The sequence below is a fragment of the Zea mays genome, chromosome 2 (assembly GCF_902167145.1).
Source record: "Zea mays cultivar B73 chromosome 2, Zm-B73-REFERENCE-NAM-5.0, whole genome shotgun sequence".
NCBI classification, from domain to species: Eukaryota; Viridiplantae; Streptophyta; class Magnoliopsida; order Poales; family Poaceae; genus Zea; species Zea mays.
In genome coordinates, this window is record NC_050097.1 from 91,269,336 (window position 1) to 91,289,810 (window position 20,475).

Below are 20,475 nucleotides of genomic sequence, written 5' to 3' on the forward strand. Positions count from 1 at the left end.
TTATGCAACTTTCTGTAACAATTTGTGCTTTGCGAGATATCAGTCATCCAACTTTTGCGTGTACGGTGTGGAAACGAAAGTGCCATTCAAAATTTGTGCGCATGCACTGGAAACTCACACGACCTGCCATAATTTTAGATCTACATAAAAATAGAAATCACCTAGATGTGCCCAGTGGTTGTCATATTATTCAGATCTGCCAAAAAATAGGATTGCATACAAGCGTTTGGTGGGGGACGCGCCTAAAGCATGTTCCTGGTGGAGGGCAACATACAATCGCGTACATATTTTTATGTCACTTTGTATACATATCTATACCAACATCAAGAAGTTTGCAACAACTTTCAGGTTGGATCAATATTTTATGTTCATAACTTTGGGTTTTTACGCTCAAAACTGAAGGTTTTAACGCTCAAACATAGAGATGCGTCCACCAGCGAACCGCATGCCAAATTTTTACACAATGTACCATATAACACAAATACCTACATCGTGTAGTATAATTAGTATAAGTATATATCGTAAACTGGTTCTAACAAGCCTAACTGTTTGACTATTGAAGCGATCCTATATTCATGGAGGAAATAAAGTATTTAAATAAGATCTTTTGTTTCCATGAATGACAATCCATTTCCTTTCATCGCACATTCCTACCATCCTAAATTTGTGCGTACGAGCAAGAAAAAAATTATGCAGTGTACCGAATTGCATATATATCTACACCGTGTAGCATAATTAGTATCAGTATATGTCATAAACTGGTTCTAACGAGCCTAGTTGCATGGTTGTTGGAGCGATCCTATAGTTTTGGAGCCATCCAGTTTTTACGTGCATGCAGTGGAAATGAAAATGTCATCTAAAATTTGCGCACATGCAATGGGAACTTTCACGATCTGCCATAATTATTGGATCTACCATAAAAATAGGATCTACATGCATGCGCCTGCGCGTGTGGACCTGGTCCAGTGACTGGGCGGGAGTTTATGCTATCTCTATGAACTATTTATGCTATTACGCAAAAAAACAGAACCGTAATTTATGGCGTGCGTCCCATAAGGGGGAGTTTTGACTTGGTGCATGACGGGGTGGCACCCGACAGCCTGGCATGGGTGGGCGCGTCGACGTGGTCCAGCCAGGTCGTAGGGATGGTCGACCAAGGCTTTCTCTAACTATTGGAAGCCCTGGGCTCCTAGTATACCCACCTGTTGGTCCTTGTTCTCAGATGCTATACACTAAGAATAAAGCAACACAATTGTTAATGATTAAAGACATTTGTCCTTCAAAACATTATCTCCCTTGGAATATAATGATCTTCAGACGAAGGTCATGAAGGACATACCTTCATCATTTCAGTAAGTAAAGATTTGAATAAAGACATACGAAACATAAAAAGAATATAAACAATCATTCCAAATCATTAGATTATTTATCTCCTTTTTTATAAACATGAATAAACATCCAGTAATTATATTATATTTATACCTTCGACTTGACTGAAGGTAAAAGAACGGAAGTGACGCAGGAGTGATTACAAGTCAGCGTGAATAATACGGTGTTACTGTTCATCTATTTATAAGCACATGACACAGCCTGGATAAAATTACATTCATGCCCTTGACATTTACTGTTGACCATAAGGTAAGCTGTCGACGACTAAGCAGTCTTTTCCCCTTTAAGTCGGTGTCTCCTTTCACCATCGTCAATGTGCTGAGCCGAAGTTCCTTCAGCCACAGCTTTGGAGCTAGCTTGTCCTTCGTTCACACTGCACCTTCATACCACGCACACCTTCATCTCAAAGTCGAAGCCTCCTGTAACAGTCTATGTTATACTGAAAAACATGTTAGTTAAGTTTTTGAGGACCTTCAGAAGAGAAAGGCCCCGAACAGTAGCCCCTCGCAGTATTAATCTGTTTTTGCATTTAACAAATTCAGACTACGACGTGAACGAAGGCCTTTAGCCGAAGGTAAAAAACACCTTCCCTTCGCTAGAATAGCGAAAGTCAATGACATGTAGGGCCCGCCAAGTTGCAATGCGCTTGGGCATATAAATAGGAACTGGCTTTGGTAATTAGCTTTATATGTTTAGTGCCTAGCAACCTTACCTGAAATATGGGCAAGAGGGGGAGCGGTAGGTGCTGGCAGCCCACATTAACATGGGGACGTATTCTTGGCTAAGGTACCTCACCCAGGGGGCCACCACCATCGTCTTTAGAAACCTTAGCGGGTTGCTTCGTATTAAGTGTGTTGGGGACCTTCGGCATCCGAAGGTCCTCAAAAACAGGATTTAACAGTATTTCTGGAGTACAATGTGTGAACAGGTATCCTCGGACTAAAGTTGGCATTGCAGTAGACCAGAATAATACGAAGGTTGATACGGAGCCGAAGGTGCGAGCAGGAAAGCTTCGGCGTGACAGCAAAGAGTGGAACCGACTTAAAGATGAAAAGGCTATTCAGACCTCGATAGACTACTATAGAATTATTATCAAATGTAAAGGGCATGAATGTAATTTTGTAAGGGCTGTGTCCCGTGCCTATAAATAGGTGAACAGTATCCCCGTACTGTTCACGCTGACTTGGCATTCACTTTTTGCGTCACGCTTGTATTGTCATCCCCTCTCGACTAAAGGTACACTTGTAATTCAATAATATTTCCGTTTATGCTTGATAATAATAAATAATCGTTCATGTTGTCTTTTATATCCTTTACATTTTCTCCTTCGTCATTGCTTAATGAATTTATGAAGGTACGTCCTTCATAACCTTCGTCCGTAAACCATTATATCCTAAGGGAAATAATGCTTCGGAGGACGAAGGACTTTAACGATTAACATTTTCTATGTTGCCTTGTTCTTAACTCTTAGCACTTGAGAACAAGTCTCCAACATTGGCGCCCACCTCCGGTGAACTCACTTCCATTTCTTGAGCTTGTCAACACCTTCGGCAAGCATTACCTTCGTCATGCCGCCGAAGAAGGCTTCAGCAGCAGGGGCTGGCACGCTGCAGCCGCTGGACCCCAATCAAGACGTCCTTTCTCTTAGAGAGGCACGAAGCCAGAAGAGGAAGGCTGCCAGTCCAACACCTCCGGAGGATGATCTGGATCAGGAAATTCAAAATCTGGAAATCCTTCAGCAGCAGGTTCAACGCAAGAAGGAGAAGATGGCCCGTCTAGCTGATCTCCAGAGACAAATAGATGAAGCTTCCGAAGAGGTTCGTCATCTTGTTCAAGATGATCAAAACCGAAGGCCTCCACGCAGAGAGCTTCACCAGGAAGACTTCCGTAATGAGGATGACTGGTATGACGATTTCCATCATGGAAACTTTGCTTTTGATGATGCTTCTCCTCTCTCAACAGAATTGCAGGCTACACCTTGGCCACAGACCTACAAGCCACCCCAGCTTCCCATATATGACGGTCACTCAGACCCTAAGCAATTCCTAATGAGCTATGAAGCAACTATATCTTCGTACGGTGGCAATACGGCAGTCATGGCAAAATCCTTTGTCATGGCCGTCAGAAGCGTTGCTCAGACTTGGTACTCTTCTCTTCGGCCAGGGACAATCACTTCTTGGCAGAAATTGAAGGATATGCTGATAACTAGTTTTCAAGGGTTTCAGACGAAGCCGGTCACTACTCAGGCTCTCTTCCAGTGTACCCAGGACCATGAAGAGTACCTTCAGGCATATGTCCGAAGGTTTCTACGATTGAGGGCACAGGCGCCAACAGTGCCCAATGAGATTGTCATTGAGGCTATGATCAAGGGGCTTCGGCCAGGGCCGTCAGCACAGTATTTTGCCAGGAAGCCACCACAAACGCTGGAAAAGCTGCTCCAGAAGATGGACGAATACATTCGAGCTGACAATGATTTTCGTCAAAGAAGGGAGGAGGCTTTCAGGTTTTCTGAAATGACCAGGGGCTTCGGAGGAAGGTTTTACCCGAGGCATGTCAGGTCAATTCACAATTCTACTCAAAATGATGATAAAGGGAGTCAGCAGCAAAGGCCACAATACTCCTCACAGGCTTCGGGGCAACAACAAAGCTCTTTCCGACCACCAGCTCCAAGAGGCAGAGGCGCCAGGGGCGTCGGAGGAAGATTTGGCGATCAACCGAGAAGAATCTTTTGCTTATTCTGCGGTGAGAACAAAGGCCATACTACCAGGATGTGCCAGGTCACTATTCAGAAGCAAAAGGAAATAGCTGAAGCAGCAGCACAACAAGCCCAGCCGAAGCAGGTCATGCATACAGCTTCGTATCATTCGCCCTACATCCCAGAATATGTGGGCAACCATCCTGCAGTTTCTGTTGCTTCGGCGAGTCAGCCTCAAGCTTCCTGGCAACAGCCTCCGCCTCCACCTCCGTTGCAACAAGGCCAGCAGCCAGAAGGGAGCCAATATGCTCCGCATCAAAGGGACTTCAGAGAACAGTCCGAAGCTCGCACGGTCAACAGCACTGTGCCAGAATCAAAGCACATCTATTGACAAATATCCTACCTTAATAATGATCTTTTTCATTCAGTTTTATTTTTTGCGTAATAAAGGACATTGTTTAGATTTCATGAAAATAGTTCCCACAAGGAAAATATATTTTCTTCACAGGCTTTAGTTGTTGAAGTTTAAGGATTTGTCATAACAAAGAGGACCTTCGAATTATCGAAAAAATTCTTCGAAGCAACAAAAAGTCGTTCCAAGGAACGCAGAGTAAGTTTGACGAAGTCACAAAAAGTCGTTCCGAAGGGAGCGCAGTGTAAGTTTTTCTGCTCCAAAGTCGTTCCAAAAGGAATGCAGAGCATACAACGAAAAGTCAACGCTGATACCGCCTAAGTAAAAGGCGAAGAAGCTCCAAAGTCGTTCCTAAGGGAATGCAGAGCTTACAGCGAAAAGTCAACGCTGATTCCGCTGAAGTAAAAGGCGAAGAAGCTCCTAAGGGAGGCTTATAGCGAAAAGTCAACGCTGATTCACAAAAAGATTATGTGTTTTATCGCGCAGATATGTGTGTACCTTCGGAATATCACCTTACATAGCATAACATCATCACATCATTTTTGCATAACATAAGCATCATACATCATACCGCATGTGGCATAAGAAAGAGATATGATATCAATCTTCGGGAAAACGCTTTGAAAAAGGGGCAAATCATGCCAAGTCACAAGGAGAAACAATATTGATCTCTGAAGTATAGCCTTGAAGAATGTTTCTACGAAGCTTCAACACTTTTCAGGATACTTCGGATATTGTTGTGATAAATGGTAATTCTTCTTCACGAAGCATGAAAAGAAGGGAAGGTGTTTTTTCGCCAAAGACTCAAAAACGGTACGTATGTAAAGTTTCATGCATCGTAAAGAATTGAACCATAAAGAGAAATAAAACAAATATATTACATACAGGATTACAAGATATTACACATGTTATATTTAAAATGTTTTTACAATAGCATTTAGTCTTCCCTAAGTACCACTTCTGCAGCTTCGTTCAACAGTCGATCGACAACTTCATCCATAATAGCTTCGGCCATCTTTTTAATCTCATCATCACCCCTAGGCCGAGCACCCGGAGATACTTCAGCAGGATCTGAGGAAGGACAGGACACGGCTACATTGCTATTACAAATCGTAAACAAATCTTAAAGCCTAAGATTACAACACGATAAAAACTATTATTTAATACCTAATTGACCTTCGGCCTCTGCGCTCTTTTCAGCAGCCTCAGCTACTTCTCTAGCATCGTGAATGCCCTTTTCACTTCTTCGAACAATTTCTCCGGCCATTTCTCGGCCACCATTATCCCAGATATCGGTAAAAAATTTTCCACCAATTATATTAGCTTCGGCCGAAGGATCTTTTGCATCTTCAAAGGACAAAGCAGCTTCGGATTGTGCTAAAATTTTTACATGTTCGCAGCCTTTCTTCTCCAAGATGGTGGCAATCCCTCTGGCACCAGAGAAGGCGCATATATCTCCTCGGCTACTTAAAATTTCTTCGAAGGCATCAGCTTCGTGGTCGATCCATTCGATGACACCTTCGGGATTGCCTCTCGAAAAGTTTTCCTCACTTGAGAATGCGCCAACCTTGGCGAAGCTAGCCTTTAGTTTCTTAACACAATCTATAGATTTGTCATAGCATCTCTTTTTGGACGAACGAAGCTTTTCAACAGTCACTTCTAGGTGATCTGCCCATTGATCGCTGAGTTCACGCTTTGTTTCTTCAAGAATGCGTTCTTCCTTAGCTCTGGCCAGTTGTTTCCGAAGATCTTCAATTTCGCGCTTCTGAGCTTCAGCTTGAACTTTGAAAGCAGCCTCGTCTTCCTTTATTTTATTTAACAATGAGTATAATATTTTATCTTTTTCGAGACCTTCGTTCCTCAGTTCAATTACTTCGGAACGAAGGTTGCTCAGGGCTATAGTACACCCTTCGTCTTCAGCATCTTTCTGTGCTCTGAGAGCATTGCTAAGTATCAAGCCCTGCAAAGAGAAATATGTGTGTGTCAATAGGTTTAAACGAACGGAAAAATACAAGGATTTCATGTATCGTACCTTTAAGCTATTGTAAGCCAGGCTGTCGGCCAGATCGTTCTTCGACAGCACTGAGAGCCCGTCTTCTAAAGTCGGGAATCCGAAGCTCTTGCTCATCTCCCGGCAGACAGAAATCTCCTTGCTGTCGGGAAGACAATACAAGAAGTCTTCTTCTCCACTGCCATTAAATATTAACGCCCCCTTTGGATATTTCAGTTTTTGGGCATAGTGCTGGGCCTCTTGTTCTTCTTTTTCTGATAATTTTTTCCCCGAAGCATGACGGAAAATATAATCACGAATTTTGGGGGATGCTTCGGGGGCAACAACACCGGTTTCTTCAACAAAAGTTGGCTTTGTTATTTTTTCTGCCTCACTTTCCAAGGGTTTTACCTTTGCGGGCTCTGAGGGCCCAGCTTCGGCTTCAATCTCTTGCTCTGGAACTGTAGAACCAGAAATTTCAGTTGCTGTTTCAGGAGTGACAGCAACTTTCTTCGGAGGTGTGCTTGAAGATTTGATTGTTTCCAGTACATCTAGCACATTGGCCATCCTCTTTCTTTTCGGAGTCATTGCTGGCACTTTTTGATTTTTTACTATCTCAACGTTTGCTGCAGGACTCAAAACTCCTGATGTTTTGGAGCCCTCAGTTGCTTCTTTTACTTCTTCCATTTTTTCTGTGGACGGCGCTTCGGCTTTCTCTTTTGTTTCTGATAACAAAATGTTTGATTGTTCCAATTCTATCTTTGTTGGCACTTCGGCCGTTTCTGCGACTTCTGGCATCAAGGCTGGCTCGGTTGGTTTTTCAGCTTCGGTGGCCGAAGAAGTTTCTCCGGTAAACTCGGGCACCGAAGCTGGTTCAATATAGCGCGGCCGATGCGTAAGAACCTTTATCTTCTTTCTTTTCGGTTCTGGCTCGCTAGGAGCAGTTGCAGTTTCTTCTATCGCAGAGGTTGTGTTTTTTCTCTTCTGCCTTCGGATGGGATAGCAATAGTCAGGGTAGACAAACCCGATTGCATCAAATACCCGATTCAGCCTCTTCTTTTTTCGGCCTCCGAAGGCTGCTGACTTTGCAGTATCTTCGGCCTTCGAGTAGGTCCCAAGCAGCTCATCACTTAAATTGTCAATGCTTTTCAACCACTCATCATCTGGCTCAATAAATTTATCTCCAAACTTAAAAGTGTACTTAAACCGGATAAGTCCCCCTTCGTCGGCCTCTTTTATGGTTTCTTGTGGCATTTCCCATTTCTCTGCAAGCGGCCACACCCTGAAAGCGATATGCTCTTGTACTAAGTCCCTTGTCCCTATAGAAGAGCAGACAACGCCGAAGGCTCTCTGGCATTCTTCGGTAGCTTCATTCATTTCAACCTTCGGCCTGCGAAGGCCGAAGCTTTGCCAAATAGGACGCATAATTATACCTTTGATATCTTCTCGAGCTTTCAGATCATTTTTTACATAGAACCATTCTGTCATCCAGCCGCTGGGCCATCTCTTCCGAAAAGTTGGCACGGGGCAGCTTGACCCAGACCGAGAAACAAAATTGTAGCAGCCAAAGTTATTGTGATACTGTTCCTTACCCCAAGGTATTGTCTCGTATGATAATTCATGCATATTGCAGAAACTTTTTGCATCAGGCTTCAGACCTTGGCTTCGCACGGCCCACACGAAGATATTCAGCCTTATGATTGCCTCGGGGGTAAGTTGGTGAAGATAGACTTCGAAAATTTTCAGCACCTCCACGACGAAGCTGCTCAAGGGAAATCGTAGCCCAGCCTTCAAAAAGCTTCGGAACACTACGACTTCATTCTCTTCAGGGTGTGGACAAGTCTTCTCCCCTTCGTCGGCCCTCACAACGCACAGATCCCGGAAATACCTTCCTCTCATGTTAACAAGATGATTCTCTTTGATAGTTGATTTACCATAAACTGAATGGCTTGGTCGCCAGGGACGATCTTCGGAGTCTTCGCCACCGCTGTCCACATCATAACTTTCACTGTCACCAGTATCTTCAGACAAACCTTCCAGAATCTCCTTGGTGATTTTTTCTGTGTTGGTCTTCGACATTGCTATAAGAAACCCTAAGTTCTTCTCTTCATCAAGACTCAGCTTCATCTCAGCAGCAGCCTTCTTAGCAGCTTCAGACATCTTCGGAAACACTAAAAACTGTTTTCAAAGCCGAAGCTTCAAAACTAAAAGCTCAGCAAATCTTAGTGCACAAAAGCTAAAAATTGAGTGAGCGGGAGTGGTTGGCCAGAAAGCGTGCCAAATGAGTTTGCGGTATGACTGTATTTATACGCTCGGTGCGTTGAAAATTGAAAGACCCCACTTGTCAGTGAATGTTGCTATTCTAGCAAAGGGAAGGTGTTTTTTCGGACCTTCGGCGTAAAGCCTTCGTCCATATCGCAATCTAAATTTATTATTTCGAACAAATTAATATTGCGAGGGGCTACTGTTGGGGACCTTCGGCATCCGAAGGTCCTCAAAAACAGGATTTAACAGTATTTCTGGAGTACAATGTGTGAACAGGTATCCTCGGACTAAAGTTGGCATTGCAGTAGACCAGAATAATACGAAGGTTGATACGGAGCCGAAGGTGCGAGCAGGAAAGCTTCGGCGTGACAGCAAAGAGTGGAACCGACTTAAAGATGAAAAGGCTATTCAGACCTCGATAGACTACTATAGAATTATTATCAAATGTAAAGGGCATGAATGTAATTTTGTAAGGGCTGTGTCCCGTGCCTATAAATAGGTGAACAGTATCCCCGTACTGTTCACGCTGACTTGGCATTCACTTTTTGCGTCACGCTTGTATTGTCATCCCCTCTCGACTAAAGGTACACTTGTAATTCAATAATATTTCCGTTTATGCTTGATAATAATAAATAATCGTTCATGTTGTCTTTTATATCCTTTACATTTTCTCCTTCGTCATTGCTTAATGAATTTATGAAGGTACGTCCTTCATAACCTTCGTCCGTAAACCATTATATCCTAAGGGAAATAATGCTTCGGAGGACGAAGGACTTTAACGATTAACATTTTCTATGTTGCCTTGTTCTTAACTCTTAGCACTTGAGAACAAGTCTCCAACAAAGTGTATTTTGTGAAAGCCTCATAATGGATCCCTAGTCATTCACCTCGGCAGTGTTTAAAGGTCCGATCAACCCAGGCTAGATGGGATACATGGCTTGTGGGTAAAGTTGTACCACCTCTGCAGAGTGTAAAACTGATATATCAGCCGTGCTCCCGGTTATGAGCGACCTGGACTCCTCACATGATAATTGAACTTGAAGATGGAATTAAATTGAGATCCGATGGTCTGCCAATAATTTGCTTAAGTGGTTTCACTTAAGTGTTTTTGTTATATTCATATTCCTTTGTTTAATGGGATATTTGGGGATTCACACTTATTAGTAAGACAGGTGTTGTTAATAAAATGTTGACCAACTAAAATGCTTACTGCTCAACCTTAGCCTCACCTTGTTATACCTGCATTAATTTTTCTCCCACTTGCTGAGCCCCGACCATAAGTGAGCTCACCCTTGCTAATATTTTGATCAGAGGGTGATGCTGGAAACTTTGATGGAGATTTTGATGACGAGGAATTCTAAGTCTAACGATGCGTCGGTCATCTTCCTGTGGGAGATTGCCCCTGTTATTTAAATTCCGCTTTACTTTGATGTGATACTTGTTCAAGATACAATGATGCAGATGATGTAATAAAGTATTATACTCTCTCTTTACGCCTTTGTTGCATTGTCTTTTGATATATTACACTTGTGACGTCAACATATGTGTGGAAATGGATCCTGGCACACATATGCTATGCACCCGGCTCTGCCCTTAGAAACGGGTGTGACACTGGTCTTAAGTTAAATCCAGAAAAGTGTGTTTTTAGAGTAAAGAAGGGCAAGTTCCTCGACTGTCTGGTATCAACGAAGGGCAAGTTCCTTCGGATGGAGCCGCCAAATTCAAAGGCGGGGGCTCAACGATTGGCTGGAAGGCTGACATCGTTAAATAGATTTATATCAAGATCAGCAGAAAGGAATCTGCCATTCTTTGAAATACTGAAGTCAGCCGAAGTTTTTCAATGGGGTTCGGCTCAACAAAAGGCTTTCGAAGAGTTAAAGCAATACTTGATAGACTTGACAACTCTAACTCCACCTTCATCAGGAACTCTGTTACTCTTGTATGTGGCAGCCTCTCATTCTGCAGTCAGTGCGGCACTTGTACTGGAGAACCAAGATGGCCAAGTAAAAAGACAAGCACCAGTATACTTCGTCTTCGAAGTACTTAGTTTATCAAAGAAAAATTACATAGAATTGGAGAAGGTGCTATATGCTATGCTAATGGCCTCTAGAAAGCTTCGGCATTATTTTCAAGCCTACCATATAATAGTCCCTTCATCACAGCCTCTGAAAGACATAATGAGAAACAGAGAAGCTACAGGAAGAATTGGAAAATGGGCTGCGGAACTCAATGAATTCACTATTGATTATGTACATAGATCTTCAATTCAGTCTCAGGCGTTAGCAGATTTCATTGCTGATTGGACGCCAGGGGCTCAGGGAGAAGAAGAAACAAAAGACGCCGAAGCCTGGACAGTATTCTGTGACGGTTCTTGGGGAACCTTTGGTGCCGGAGCGGCTGCTGTTCTAGTAGCACCCTCTAAAGTCAGTACATGCTATGCAGCAAGGCTAGACTTTAGTTGTACAAATAATATTGCTGAATACAAAGCCCTTCTATTAGGGCTTTCGTAAGCTAAAGACAATGGGAATAAGAAGGGCAACCCTTAAAACTGATTCTCAAGTTATTTCTGGTCATGTAGACAAAAGCAGCAAGGCAAGGGATCCGAAGCTTGAAAAATATTTGGATACAATCCGAAGATTGGAGGCCTCTTTCGAAGGATTTTCTGTAAAAAATATTCCAAGAGGGGAAAATGAGCATGCAGATTTGCTAGCCAAATCAGCGGCACAGGGGCTCCCTTTGCCTTCGAAAGTGTTTTTTGAGACAATAAAAGCACCTTCAGTCGAACTTATGGAGAGGGCAGTGCTTGCAATATCACCAGTACATAGTGAAGATTGGAGGACTGAAATTATATCTTTCCTCCAAGGTAACTGTCTTTCAGATGACGAAGTTTATAATAAAAGAATGGAAGCAAGGACAAGATCATATGTGATAATAGAAGGGGAGTTATATAAATATGGAGTCTGCTCTCCATTACTCAAGTGTTTATCCAGAACCGAAGGTTAAGAGATGATGAAGGAAATACATGTAGGTTTATGTGGATCTCATATTGGGTCTAGGCCTTTGCTGGGGAAGGTTTTCAGACAAGGATTTTATTGGTCGAAGGCAACTTCGGATGCAGAAGATCTGGTTCAAAAGTGTGAAAATTGTCAAAGATGTGCAAAAGACCATAAACAACCTTCATCTCTAACCCAGTTAATACAGCCAACTTGGCCACTGCAAAGATGGGGTCTGGATTTGTTAGGTCCACTTCCACCTGCACAAGGAAATTTGAAATATGTCGTTGTAGCAGTGGAATATTTCTCTAAGTGGATCGAAGCAAAACCTTTAGCCACAATAACTTCGGCCACAGTACAGAAATTCTTTTGGCAAAACATTGGTTGCCGCTTCGGCGTGCCAAAGGCAATAACTATAGACAATGGAACACAATTTGATGCCGAAACATTCAAAGATTTCTGTGATCGAATTGGTACAAAAATTCATTTTGCATCAGTAAGGCATCCAGAATCAAATGGGCTAGTAGAAAAAGCAAATGGTATTATAATGACAGGAATAATGAAGTTAATCTTCAACCAACCCAGAGGAAAGTGGCTAGATGAGTTGATTAAAGTGGTGTGGAGCCACAACACAACTGTGTCAAGGTCAACAAGTTTTACACCCTTCAAGCTTATGTTTGGTGATGAAGCAATAACACCAGAAGAAGCAAAGGTAGGATCAATAAGAACAACAGCTTCAACGGAAGACGAAGCTGATTATCAAACAACAAAAGATACTATAGAAGGGACCAGACTTCAGGCCATAGAACACATTAATAAATATCAGGCTGAAACAATAAGATGGCGTGACAGGAAAGTTCGATTGAAAAACATCAAGCCAGGGCATATGGTGCTTTGGAGAGTGGCCAACCCAGATACAGTGGGCAAGTTACAACTGAAGTGGGAAGGTCCTTTTCTAGTAGTATCTTCGTCAAGACCCGGTTCTTACAGATTAAAGGATATGGACGGCAACGACATACCCAGTCTTGGAATACGGATGAGCTTCGACGGTACTATGTGTAATTTGATGTAATCTTTTTCATTCTTTTTCTATGGCACCTTTTTCCTTTCAGGAGGGGAGAAAGGTTTTTAATGGGGCCATAACTTGTAATTTTTTTTCATTTTTTAGCCCTAAGCAATACAAGGGCCAAAATCCCCCAAAGATGTAATATGTAAAATCAAAGCCTGCACCATCGAGTGCAAAAAGAAAACAGGGAGAAACTCGAAAGACGTCCCTAAGGGATGCAGAGCATGACGAAGCTACAAAAAGTCGTTCCTAAGGGAGCGCAGCGTAAGTTCCAAAGCTCAAAAGTCGTTTCTAAGGGAATGCAGAGCCAAATACCACCGAAATAGAAGGTGGAGAAGCTCCAAAGTCGTTCCTAAGGGGATACAGAGCTTAAATGCCACCGAAATATAAGGTGAAGAAGCTCCAAAGTCGTTCCTAAGGGGATGCAGAGTCTAGGTGTGGCTTCGTGTGTGTTCGGGACATTCATTTGCACATTACATTACATCATTCATTGCATTCATACGCATTCATTTAGACATTTGTAGGTTCATCATCGTCATAACATGAAGCACGAACAGAAATACTCTATCTTCGACGACAGTGCTTCGATGAACACAAAGAAGCTTCGTTTCAAACGTATACATGTGATGCAACAGCATGCTTTGTTGTGTACGAAAAGAAGGGAAGGTGTTTTTCGCCTTCGGCTAAAAAAATACAAGTTTCGTCCACAGCAAAGCAACTTGTACATGGATGAAAAGGTAAAAATATATTACAAGGTATGGACAGTTATACATAGCATTGTTCAATCCTCGATTACAGTCTTTTCTACAGTCAATACAAATGTTACTAAGCTCTACACAGGCAGGCCTAAAGAGAAGCTTCAACAGCCTTCGGAACGTGCTTTGAATTATCAATCTTCGGCACCACCATCCTGCAGACAAACAAAAAGTATAAGGTAAAAAAGAAAAATTACAAGACATAAAGCAAGCAACAGGTATAAGTTCTATACCGGCTTAAGCAAGTTTCGGGCTTCGTCACCAGCCAACTCTCGCCCACCCTTTGCCCAAATCTGAGTTATAAACCTGTTCCCGATGCTCCGGGCTTCACTGGGGATATCAACCAAATCTGTTGGAGTCAGATTGAAGGTTGGTCTATTTACTGTTTTTGCGTGCGTGCAGCCAGCCTTCATAAATACTGCAGCTGTGCCGCGAGAAGCTAGCAAGGCACAGAAGTCACCGTGCCCGGCTATCACTTCATCAAGCGCCTCAACTTCATTTTCAATATGTTCGAATGTGTTTGGTATGTCTTCAGTCGAAGGGGTGATGTCTTCAGAGCTGGCCCCAACCGAGCTGAAGACTCTTTTCAATCATTGCACGCAACGACTACCGAATTCTAGGCACTTATTCTGAAGCTCTTTCAAAGACTCCTGCAGCTTCGTATTTTTATCAGCTTCGACTTTGCATTTTGTTTGCAGTTTTTGTTTCTCTTGCTCGAAGCGTTCTGAATTTTTCTTTAAAGTTTCTTGAGCCTGGAAAAGTTTCTCGTTTAATCTGGCATTTTCAGTTTGAAGGTCCATAAGGGAACCCTCTGTTGCCTGAAGCAGGAACTTTTTCTTCTCAAGAGAAGCTTCATAGTCTTTAATTTTGTTTTCCAAGCCCTCGATTATGATTTCGTTCTTCTTGTCTTCGGGGTCTTGTTGCATTCTCAGTGCCTTACTTAGCAGCATACTCTATAAAAATAAGCCGACATCAGAAAATCTTGCTTCATCACAAAAATAAAAGAAATTCAGACAGAAGAATTTTACCTTGAAGTTGAAATAAAACAAACTGCCGACGATATGTTGTCGCCGGTAGCCACTGATATCAGCTTTAAGCTTCGGGAAACCGACACTCTTCGATAGAGTGCCGATTATCTTTGCCCCAACGCGGTCGCGAATGCATCATAAGGCCCCTTCATCGATTCCACCAAAGAGCATAGCTCCTGGCTGGTAGCCACAGGATATCCCATACTCCTGTAGCTCCTTCTTTTCGGCCTCGGATAATTCTTGACCGACCAGTTTCCGAATGTTGAAGTCCTTTTCTTCCGAAGCAGCATCGGCAATCTCTTTCCCTTTGTTAGGCACTGTGGCCATGACCTTCTCTGCAGTCGTAGCTGTTTCTTCTGCAGCCATATCCAAGAGCATTTTATCAATCCCAGACAATGTACTCTCAAGGTTGGCAGCTTCAGCAGCAGCTGCAGCTTCGGAAGAGGTATTAGCTTCGGCAATGGCCTCGGCGCTTGCAATGGGTGTTATTTTGGATGTCGAGGCCGACGGTGGCATCCGTTCAATGGCTTGCATAACAGTAACGATTCTTTGTTTTTCTGCCCATCCGCCTTCTTCTTTGTAGCCGAAGGCTCATCCTTCTTCTGTAAAAGTTTCATCAGTTCTGGCCCCAGAGGACTTAGCAGCTTGATGAGTAAAGATTCAGTCATTACCTTTAAAATTTCTGCTATTTCGGCGGCAGGAGGCGTCGAAGGAGTCTCCTTTGCTGCCTCGGTTATCTTCAGCTCTGGACTTTCAGCATTCCTCTTCTTCGAAGCAGCAACCTTTGGCTCAGGAGTGGATTTTCTTTTCTTTGAAGCTTTTTCATCCTCCCTTACCATTCTAGCAGCTTGCCTGCTCAGAATATTGACAATTCTCTTTCTTTTCACACCTTTGGCACCTTTATCAAGCCTTTCATAATCAGGATATTCAAATTTCAGGGCATCCATCACCCGGTTCAACCTTCGTTTGGGTCGGGTGCCGAAGGCTGCGGTCGTCAGTTGGTCTTCCTTTTTGGTATAATTTCCAACTATATCATTGCACATTGTCTCGATCATGTCCAGCCACTCTTTGTGACGGAACCTCTCAAGTCATTAGGCCCACCCACAGTTGTCCTTGTCCATCAGACCTCAGACAACCCTGCAGGTGCACCTAACCACTTGACAAGTTCGGTATCTGTATTCTTTACTTTGCCCAAGAGCGTTTCACCCGTCACGCAGATATTACAACACATCGGAGGAACGAGTATGCGGAAGCAGTTACAATAACTTTATTTTATATTAAAGTATAGAAAGAGTAGTATTATTACAGACCAGAGCAGAAATAAGAGTGCTGGAGTAATATTATTACATAACTTGGGAGGCAAAAACCCCTCCCGATAAACAGTAAAAAGTTTTAAAGGAGGACGCTTCCTCTTGAGGCTTCAGTCTTGATTTTCTTCTTTAGGCACCACCTTGGAACAAAAGCAACAAAAATTTGCTGCTTCCTCACCTAAAACAACATGGGACAAAGCCCTGAGTACGAAGTGCACTTTCGCAAGTCTTACCCGTCAAATAAAAAGACTCTCAAGAATATGCTAGCCTTTGGGAGTCAAGGTATGGCTTATCAAAATCAAAGACTCTGTTTGCAGAAATGCTTACTAATAGTGGATCCTTAAAAGTCCAGTTTTATTAGCAAGTTAATTCATTACCTAAGTTCTAGAGTTCTTTCTACTCTAGTTCAAGCACTTGACCTATACTAGCCCATTTCTTATCAACCCTTCTTGTTCACTGGATTGCTACGTGTAAGTCAGTGACCAAGTCTTCATGTCCGAGAAGTAACGGCGATCCGAATCGATTACTACTCAGTTGAGGATCTCCAACCACACGACATATGTAGCACTTAACCCTTGCATATGTCAACTCGCCACCGGGGTTCTTAAGACCAGATCAGGTTCACGCCAACCGAGAGCACAGATACACCACCGTACAGCCTCTTGCCACGGAGGGTACATGCTACTCTCGCCATCTCTCCACTCCCATTGCGTGTTACCTTATTCTGGTATTAGTCTGCCCGAGGCAAAGCTTACCCATGATGAGGCATGTGACCAGTTAAAGGGTCCTCGGTCAGCAGGCCTACAACGACAAGGTCCTTAATCGACTCAGACGGAGACACTACACCGAGACTCTCTTCTCGTGGAAGTCACCCGCCCGGTCCTAGCTTTATCATTTAACCCAAAGTTTGGTACCTGGTAGAGGTACATCCTTTTCCGATGTTCAACCCATCACAGCCATGATGGATCCACCATCAAGTTTTATTTTTGAAAACATCCCACCCACTTGAAGCATCATCTTTTGTTAAAACAAAACATTTTGTTTTTCTAGAGCAAAGCTACGCATAAGAAAAACCTTTTTGTAAAACAGGGGATTAAGGAAAGGTAATCAAATTCTCAAGGAAGGAAATGCAGCAACTTGTTTAGCACATAACTCCTATCACCTAATGCACCGAGCAAGTGAGAAAGATTTTAAAATAGCAAGGAGGTGGAAAATGAACCGGGGCTTGCCTTGTGTTATAGGTGAGTCAGGCTCTGCTCCACAGATGTCAAAAATAAAAGCAGTTTCCTGCCTGAGGTTCTTCAGGTGGTGGTGGTGGTGTAGTCCTTGCTTCTTCAACTTCTATCTCTTCTTCGTTTTCTATATATAATCATGAATGCTCATGTAATGCTCATGAAATGCAAAGATAATAAAAGTATATTATCTTAGGTCTTGAATATAATTTTCCTTCACGGATCTCTAGGAAACTAGGGTTTTTGGGGTCTATAGTGAAGTTCATAGGGCAGGAGACTAGGGTTTTGGGTTCTAGGTATCAAACATGGTCCAAATCATACCAAACTTTACCCAAGGCTTCTAAATAATATTTAAAGCTTATCTAAAAAGTTTGGTGATTTTTGAAATTATTAATTAATTTCTAAAATTCTAGGGGTATAGGTTTTGGCTAATTTAAATACTCCATAATTCCTTATTTGAACTAAAAATCATGAAACTATTTTTATTAAATACTATAGGAAATCAGGAGTCTAGCAAAATTGATCTGGTATTTTTAGCATTTTCTATAATTTTCTAGGAATTCTCTAGTCCTGGCAGAAAAAGAAAAAGAGAAAGGTGCTACAGTATTGGGCTCATTTCAGTCCGAGACGGCCCAGCAAAGACAGAACTCGCCCGCGCGACAGTTTTGTTCTGAGGACCCTGGCTTTGAAAACAATTTGGAAGAGCCTGCAACACTGTTGCCTCAGTCGCTGACATTTACACCGAAGCCCTCCGAGTTCTAATTCTTTACGACCCAAGGTCCCCGACGTCGCACGACAGAGAACCAAGCTCCAGCGAACTCATACCGGACTCAATACTTAACGACCGCTGCTCTAATTCGGCTGAGACCTAATTCAACCCTTAACAAGTGTTTCCCCTCAATCAATTTCACTAGCGAAGCTCTAAATCGTCGGGTCCACGGAAACAACGCAGACGAAGGAGGAACATAAGTGTTCCCGGTGATCTAGGGCAGTATAGCTCAATTGAATGAGTCAAGCAGCATTAGGAGAACCTAAGGACACTAAAACGAACGATCAGAGAGTATGAATAGACCTGGAACAAGCTGGCCACGGCGAGGGCTCTTTCACGGTGGCGGAAACCGATTTGGGGGGAAAAGAGCAATTTGTGGGCTCTGGTGAGTAATTGAGAGCACAAGCAGTTGGATTGGATGCTGGATTACCTAACAGAGCCGAGGGTGTGCTCAATTTATAGTGTGTTTGAGCGGTGGCCAGTGAATTGGACGGAGACGCGCGACAGCCGAAGAGGAGGAGGGGCACTGGCGCACACGATTAGTGGCTTTCACCGTGGCAGACTCATCGGCGACAAGCCAGTGACATAGAGCGGCTTACAGCGACGTGGTGAAGCTTCAAGGCACATGGCATCTGATCGACGGGCGGCAAATCCCGGTGAACTTATCTAAGCCGGCCGTAAAGCAAAGGGGTACGGCGGCCAGCCGTCGGTGTTATCCCCAGGTGAAGATCTTTTACCCAGAAGCGTTATCCGGTCACCGGTGAGCACGAATCACAATGACGGCGTGAATCCAGGCGCACGGTCACCGACGGTGAGCTTCTCTGTGCTGGCGTCCTGATCTAGTCATTGTACCATCACGGGGCTTCATCAGTTGGTCTGATAGAGGATCTTTAGAGGCATTTTTCTTGAATTTTTGCATAACAACTTACTAATCGGTTTGTAGCAAACTTGTAGCCCTATATACAAACTACAATTCTGCTGTAGAGATCATACTTAGTTGCTTACTCCTTGGAGCATGAATCTAGCCTAAAGTTCTTCAAAACTCACTGGTAGTCCATGTTCAGTTTTTGAATTGTGTGACAACTAAACTTTAGGGCCAATTATCTTCATCTTTTTGTACAACACAATGCTTAATCCCTTAAGCAAAGTTGTACTCATATAGTAGCTCTAGACTTTTGATGTGTTGACCCCAGGCAAAATCTTTGTACATTTAAAAATACAGAGCTCCAAAGTCAGCCTTGTTTAACTGTTTTTAGACTTAGTCCCATGAGCACAAGAGTGGCCTTTTTGCAATTAGGCCCAAATCTCATGGCTTCTTTTGCAAATCTTCAAATATGTGACCATATGACTTAAGGTACCCTAATTCCATGGTTTTTGCACTTAGGTCCCAAAAGTGGGCAACATTTGCATATAACCCCCTAGGGTTTCTATTTGGGGTTTTCAGTGGTACTGTTTAGGGTTTTTGGCATTTCTAGGGTTTGGATGCCACTTAAGTCCATTAATGGTGACATTTTATGATCATTACTAATGAGTTTTGAAGTTTTCTCTTATTTAGGCTTTGTTTACTCTTTTAAGCCCAGTTTAGGGTTAAGTACTCTACCTTAGGGTTTTACCCATGACATGTCACATCAATACAACTTGTTTGAAATTTTTGGCTAGTGAATGCACTCTAGGTGTGACAAACACATGATATGCTAATTCTCATGATGTTATGCTCAAGTTTTAGTGGCAGTAACACCAGGGGTGTTACACTCTTTGCACGGCTTTTTGAATTGTTTTTCAAACTTGAAACGATAAGCTAGTCGAACAAGTTCATGCTTCTGCTTCGTTTCTTTCATCTTCGGCATTCCCCAGCCACTTAACGTTGGATACATCCGGTTGGCCAGATATTCCTGCACCAGGTCCCTGGTACTGATTTGCTCGGCCACCACTATGAACTCTACTTTGGCCAGCTGGCATGGCGACCCCAGTTGCATGTTGCAGAGGGGGCTGGTCATTCCGAAGTTTAAAGACAGCGGGCTCATGACCATGGTCATCAGCTTCTCTCACTTTTTCTCATCAGCCTTAATATAAAACCATTCATTTTTCCAGCCGGTTGGACACTTTGTACGGTAGCTGAGGACTGGTGCCTTCATATCCTTGCGATACGCAAAATTGTAACAACCAAAATTCTCGTGAAGACCATCTGCCCTGGCCTTTGTCTGATAGTGTAGCTCATGCACTCGGCAGAACACTTCAGCATCTGGTCTCATCCCTTCGCTTCGGAGGGCCCAGATGAAGACGTTGAGCCTAACGATAGCGTTAGGAGTCAGCTGATAAAGGTATATCTCGAATTTTTTTAGGACTTCCCCTATCATCTCATTCAAGGGAAATCGCAACCCCGCTCTGAAAAAGCTCTTGAAAACCACAACTTCATCCTTCTTCGGCACTGGGGTAGTTTCTTCTCCAATGAATCGAACAAGTTTGCCTTCAGCTTCTCCAAAATAGCCCAGTTTCATCATCATGGGCATGTCGTCTTCGGACACAGTAGATTTCTCAAAATCTAAATGACTGGGCTTTGTGGGGATCATA